Below are 7,081 nucleotides of genomic sequence, written 5' to 3' on the forward strand. Positions count from 1 at the left end.
AATTCACTTTTAGTTAAACCATCAATAACACCTATGAAAAAACTTAATAGTCTTAGTTACCCTGAATGTTTAAAATGACTCCCTCAGCGAGCAATGGTATGACACTCTGTTTTTGTGCTTGCTGGGAAGTCGCACCACTTGACAAACCATCTATGGACGGATGGATGAGCTCGTGTCACCAAATAACAAGCATCAGCAAGGGGAGAAAACTAGAATGGATATAATGTTGTGGCTTGCTTTCCCTCTGGTAAAATATTGATTAGGGCCACTGTGTGTCACACTGCCACTGCAGCCATCATTAGCACAATAGATACCCTTAGTGTCAAGCGACACTACATTGTGCTGCTATGGAACCAAATATGTGTCAGGCATGAGCAATAGACACACAAAGAAAAATGTGCGGTCTATTCTTATGAAGTTACCTTGGCGTTTATGTACCGTATTTTTCGGACTATAAGTCGGAGTTTTTTTCATTGTTTGGCAGGGGGTGCGACTTATACTCAGGAGCGACTTATGTGTGAAATTATTAACACATTATTATATATTTTCACATGTTATTTTGGTGTTTTGGAGACACTGATGGTTTGGTAAACTTGTTAGCATGTTCTTTATGCTATAGTTATCTGAATAACTCTTGATTGCTATGGCCACGTTCGCGTTCTGCCTTTAGCAATGTGTGTTCAATTGTATTATTGACTTTTTTATATTGAAATGCATGCTTTTAGTTTGTGGCGCTTTCACGCCCAAGTGAGGGCGCACTCGCACTCGCACAGAAGAGCGCTCACACGCCAGAAGAAGACTGACAGCTACGTAGTGCCTGAGTGAGTGGGCGAAAGAGAGAGAGAAAAACACGGCTGCGAACCTACGTTCATTGTTTATGCTTGTAAAATATCTCTACAGAAGCAATGCCTATGTGTATCATCTTTTCTGTTGTTGTTGTGTGTTTTCCACCCACGATCGGACACTTAGAATCAGTTGTGTGGTTGTTTGAACGATGTGCTAATGCTAGGGAACGCATGCTAACTGTTTGTGTCATTGTGGTAATAGCAGCTCATTATCATTTATTTACGTTGATGCAAACCTGTTTGGTATCGAGGACGAAATTGATTAGTATTGTTTCTATTTTTAGTTTCACTCTTCAAATGATGGCGTCATAACGACGGCCAAAATAAAGTCAGCAAATTATACGGACGTCCAGCATCGTCATTTGGGAGTTTAACTCGCTGTATAGCCAGGACTGAGCCGTAGCGTCCTGGTGAGGACAGTACATTTGCATTTCGTTGTTCATGCATCATGTAAAATTATCATACTATACACTTATTCAACATGTTGTTCTATATTGTATTTTTATTTTAAATTGCCTTTCAAGATGACATATCTGCTCTTTGTCTTGGATTTTATCAAGTAAATATCCCCCCAAAATGCGACTTATACTCCAGTGCGACTTATATATGTTTTTTTTCGTCTTCGTTGGGCATTTTATGGCTGGTGCGACTTATACTCAGGTGCTACTTGTAGTCCGAAAAATACGGTACTTAAAAGTTGGGAATACTAGAAATCAATTGGTGTTATTTGTTACAAATACAGTACTTTCCACCAAGGGGACTTTTGGGGGGAGTCACTTTGCAAATGTGAGTTTAGACACAACATACAATTGTCTTTATTTTATGCTTACTTTTACAGTAAACTTCTATGTAGGTAAACTTTGTAACTTGTAGAAGAATAATCGGTAGCTGGAACAAAACTAACTACCTTATTGTCCTGAATATAAGACGGTGTTTTTTTGCATTGAAATAAGACTGAAAAAGTGGGGGTCGTCTTATATTCGCGGTCTAGACGTTATACCCATTCACGACGCTAAATGGCGCCAGATATCATTGAAGCGATGTTCTGTCATGACAGATCTCAGCTACTCTCAAGTTTAACCAGTTTGCATTATTTTATTGCAATGTTTTCCTTATTCAGATTTGTTTCAAGACTACAGTTAGACTTCACTTTGATGGTTAATGCAGTTATTGCAATTATGTTGTTTTATCACAATAGATTGGTTTATTTAAATTTCAAAAACCAGAAGCCACTCATTTAAGAATGTGATTGCACTTTAGTTTACATATTTTAATGTTCAGATATTAAGATTTCAATGAGGCAAAATAACATGCCTTTTCTCTCAAGTATATTGTTATAATCATTTGTTTCAGATGAACTGTAATTATTTTCTGTATAAAAAATAATTTGGTGTTCAAAAAGTCTTTTTTCAAACTTGGGTCTTGAAAAAGATGGGGTCGTCTTATAATCAGGGCTGTCTTACGGGCCAATACGGTAATAGTTGTTGAGATAAATGAAGTTGTAGTTCTACAAAATATAACCTTTAGCTGTAGCAAAACCTATTTGTTGCTGTACCAAAAAGTATGAGCAAAAAGGTTGGCATATTTGTTCTACAGACACAAATTACTTTTGCACCACCACAGTTTGTGCAATATTTGGTACATATCACTTGTTTTTGTAGAATGGACACACAGCACTTGTAGCTATTAGTGGCCAAATTCTAAAAGACTACACGTTATATTTTCTGTAAATACCAGTAATATTTTTTTTCTACAAACACAAATTACTTTTTTTTTTTTTTGGATAAGCAAAGAATTATATATATATATATATTTTTTGCTACAATTAAAGCAACACTAGGTAGTTTTTCAACCCTTACAAAATATTTTACATAACATTTGTGATTATATGTCGACTGACAACCAGTTGACTCACACCTCTTTCATATCTTGAGGGGGTCTGTATCGCTTTCACCGGCACTAATTAACTTTAAGGAGGGTGGCAGGAACCCTGCCACACACAAAAAAACAATACAAATGGGCTGACTGCTTTACGGCATACGTCACTTCCCCCTTTCTCCATTCATTATAAAGAGAGAAGTCGATGCGAACGCTTTCGCGAGAATTCTGCAAAGATGGCAGTGCAACAAAATAGACAAAAAGTTTTGTCTGGGGAGGAAAAAAAAGACCCGCTTTCACTTGGTAATGTGACGCCAACCCCCCTGTCAGCGCTGACGAGTTTGGGTGGGGTTGGGGGGGTGGGATAACACTAAGTCACACAGATGCTAAGCGTCATATGCTATAGTTTAGACACAACTGGATTCATTACCTTATTACTATTCAGCCTGCACACAGCCGCAGGAAACAGAAATCCATCTGCAGGTGACCGGGAGATTGATTTTTGATTGATTGATGATTTTACAACAGTTTGCAGCGCTGGTCCCCATCATTGTTGTTATAAATGGCATTAGAGTATAACAGCAATACTAACGGCGTTAGTTTTTTCAGTAGTGAGTAATCTAATTACTTTTCTCATCTTGGCAACGACGTTACCGTTACTGAGGATGTAAAGGCGTGTGTTACTGCATTGGCTGAATGACTTGTGAAAAGTCAGAACGTTAACACAAGTTACTTTGCCAAGTAACTAACTACTCTTAAATTCATGTAACTGAGTTACTAACTCAATTACTTTTTGAGAGAAATAATTTGTAACTGTAATTAATTACTTTTTAAAAGTAAGATTAACAACGCTGGTCCTCTTGGGAAACGCAGTCTTCCTTAAGGCAAACCAGTACCGCTTTTGTCCATCAGTGTCGCTAAAATCTACCAAAACTGAAAAACTACCAAGATTTTCTCTAAGTTTTTTATTTTTTAACGTTTATTCACAAAATATTGCTCCACAACAACAATCTGGTTTGCTTATCTAATTTCTCCCCTTCAAGCACGTATTACTTATGCAACAAATTTACAAAACTCCATAAATCATTTTTTTCTAGTAGTAAAAATTAAAAATTACTACAACTACAAAAATATTTTGTACAAATGGAAAAGTTATATTTTGTATAGTTACAGTTTGCTCTTATTAAAACTAAAAGTTACATGTGCCAGACTACTACACTACACAATACTATGCTTGCGCAAAATAAGCATATTGCATATGATATAAAATTATTTAGTTTTCAATAATATTTTAAAAAAATAAAATAAAATAAAAAAAATAAAAAAAACCTGATCATCAGCCTTTTTTTTCCCCATTAAAACTACACACCGAATGAATATTGTGACCAGGTAATTCCTCCCATTGACAGAAGCCTACAATTAGAGTCAGCAGAGTGCATTGATGAGAGATATTACACATAAAGTTATTGATTTAAAGTGGGTTGCCATCCGCCAGCACACTGTTATTAATTTATTTTTGTCGTCATAGCATAAAAAACATGAAAACAATCACTTACAGATCCACAATAAGGCATTGGTGCAAACAGTGACTGACAACGTAGCAAGGGGTCACTCGATGCAATTTGATGGACTTCATCAAGATCGTTGGGGAAGAGTTCACAGGTCAAAAGGTGACCCGACAGTAGCTCAGCAAATGAAACGCGGTTCAACATGACAAACTTGTCTCGAGAGCCACCAATGGCCCGCGTGTGAGATAAACGATTACATTGCACAGTGGCCGCTGCTCGATTCCGACGAAGCGAGTGCCGGAGTGATGGTGAGACACAGCGAGCCTGACACCTCAATGCCCCCGTCGTGATCGATGGCTTCTTGGTGGCAGCTCTATCTTTACTGTAAGTGCACCAAGTGCATCTTTGATGGAGCACCTATTTGTTATGCATTTGCTGACCTCTCCAATGTATTTCTGCTTGATGGCATTTTCTTATAAAAACAATTAGTGAGGGAGCACCCGCTTAAATAGGATGCATGATAGGTAAACTAAAATGCAGTCAACCCGCATTTATCACATAGTTTTGTAATAAACATGCAACAGAGGATAGGCTTCCCCCCAACAATCAGCAAAGAGGCAAATTACCAAATGCTAATTGAACTATAAATATGCAGGGATACATTTTGGTCTAACCCAGTGGACAAATGCATAATTACAGTTTGGAACCTACGGATTCACCTTTTGGCAAAAGAAAAATATGAATAAATAAATAAAGTACAGTAATAAAATGTATTTTAAAAAAAACAAAACCTGACTGACATGTTTTGGTCTAGTTTTCCTTACGCTAATGCAGTGGTTCCCAACCTTTTTAGCACCATGGACCGGTATAATGTGGGCAATTTTTTTCACGGACCGGCAATGTGTGCCAGAAAATGATAGTAAATATAAAATAACATGTCGAGGCTAAAAACAAATATTGAGTGCACAGAAAATGTCACTCACCAAACACTGGATCAACCTTTTTTCAACAGCGGCCTCTCCTAAACCTTGTCTGCAAATATCCGTGGTCACAAGCATAATAAGTTCTTCTCCAATCGTGAAAGGTTTCTTAGCTTTAGCAATACGGTTAGCCATGAGGTATGATGTTCTCAGTGCATTCGCTTTTGTTGCCTCGTTTGCCAGCTTTTAGCCACATATTATGCAGAAAGGACCTGGTTGTAGGCTCCTCTTCTGGCTCAGAAGGTGGCCTTTTCCCCGTAAAAAAGCTGTCCAAAGACGTCGCTGCCTGCAGCACACAGCCATCAGCAGCTAAAATGACTGTTTACATTGAGTGGCGCTGGGCTGCTATAGCTGTGCAAACACCCTAGTAATGGCGGCCAACCACTAGATGGCGACCTATACAAATCTTTACTCACATTAGTCTATAGAGTAGACAGGGATATTGATGTGTCAAAAGCCACAGGCAAGATTGCTGTCATTACCGTATTAGCTTGAATATAAGACGGTGTTTTTTGCATTGAAATAAGATTGAAAAAGAGGGGGTCGTCTTACATTCGCGGTCTAGACATTATACCCATTCATGACGCTAGATGAGGCCAGATATCATTGAAGCGATGTTCTGTTATGAAAGATCTCAGCTACTCTCCCTATTCACGACGCTAGATGGCGCCAAATATCATTGAAGCGATGTTCTGTCATGACAGACCTCAGCTACTAGTTTAACCAGTTTGCATTTTTTTATTGCAATGTTTTTCCTTATTCAGATTTGTTTCAAGACTACAGTTACAGTTAGACTTCACTTTGATCGTTTAATGCAGTTATTGCAATTTGGTTGTTTTATCACAATAGATTGGTTTATTTACATTTCAATAACCACAAGCCATTCATTTACGAATGTGATTGCACTTTGGTTTACTTATTTAAATGTTCAGAAATTAAGATTTGAATGAGGCAAAATAACATGCTTTTTCTGTCAAATATATTGTTATAATCATTTGTTTCAGATGTACTTTAATTATTTTCTGTATAAAAAGTAATTTGGTGTTCAAAAAGTCTTTTTTCAAACTTGAGTCTTGAAAAAGACGGGGTCGTCTTATAATCAGGTCCGTCTTATATTCGGGCCAATACGGTAATAAATTATTTATTTCTCTGCGGCCCGCTAGCAAATGCGCCACGGACTGGTACCGATCCGTGGCCCGGTGGTTGGGGACCACTGTGCTAAAGCATCTTCTAGCGTCGGTAATGTTCTCAAAGAGAAAAAAGTGCTTTTGATTGAAACTGAAACCACATTTGCAATCAGTTTTCTGCGGAAAGTTTTCGGCCACTCAGTTTTCAGTGCGTGTCAGATATATACATGCTGATATGGAGTATATGTTTAAAAGAGACATTATGCAAAATATGCTTAATGATTTATGTGGTTAAAGTAGACACTTAAATGGCACCAAATAACTTTTTTATGTATTTATTTTCCTAAAATGAACCACATGCACGTGTGTTTCGTCATTCACATGACTCCCTCCTGAAGAGTTTGGGACAAAGCCAGGTCACTTCGTGTTTCTATCAGGTCACTTCCTGTAAATTTCCGGGCATTTTGCATCACTTCCTATTGATTGTGGGTCTTTTCTTGTTGATTTAAAGCTATTCTGGGTAGCTTTCTTTTGATATCAACTCATTTTCTATTGTATTGGGGTCAATTCTGAGTTACATTCTGTTGAGTATGGGCCACTTTCTGTTGATTTTGGGACTATTCTAGGTCACGTCCTTTTGATTGCCAAAACTCTTTACTAGAGGCATCACTAGGCACCCAGACTCTTTTCTTCTTTACAATAAGAATTCATAATAACACGAGCTGTTGTGATGTTCAACGCTC

The sequence above is a fragment of the Corythoichthys intestinalis genome, chromosome 10 (genome assembly GCF_030265065.1).
Source record: "Corythoichthys intestinalis isolate RoL2023-P3 chromosome 10, ASM3026506v1, whole genome shotgun sequence".
NCBI lineage: Eukaryota > Metazoa > Chordata > Actinopteri > Syngnathiformes > Syngnathidae > Corythoichthys > Corythoichthys intestinalis.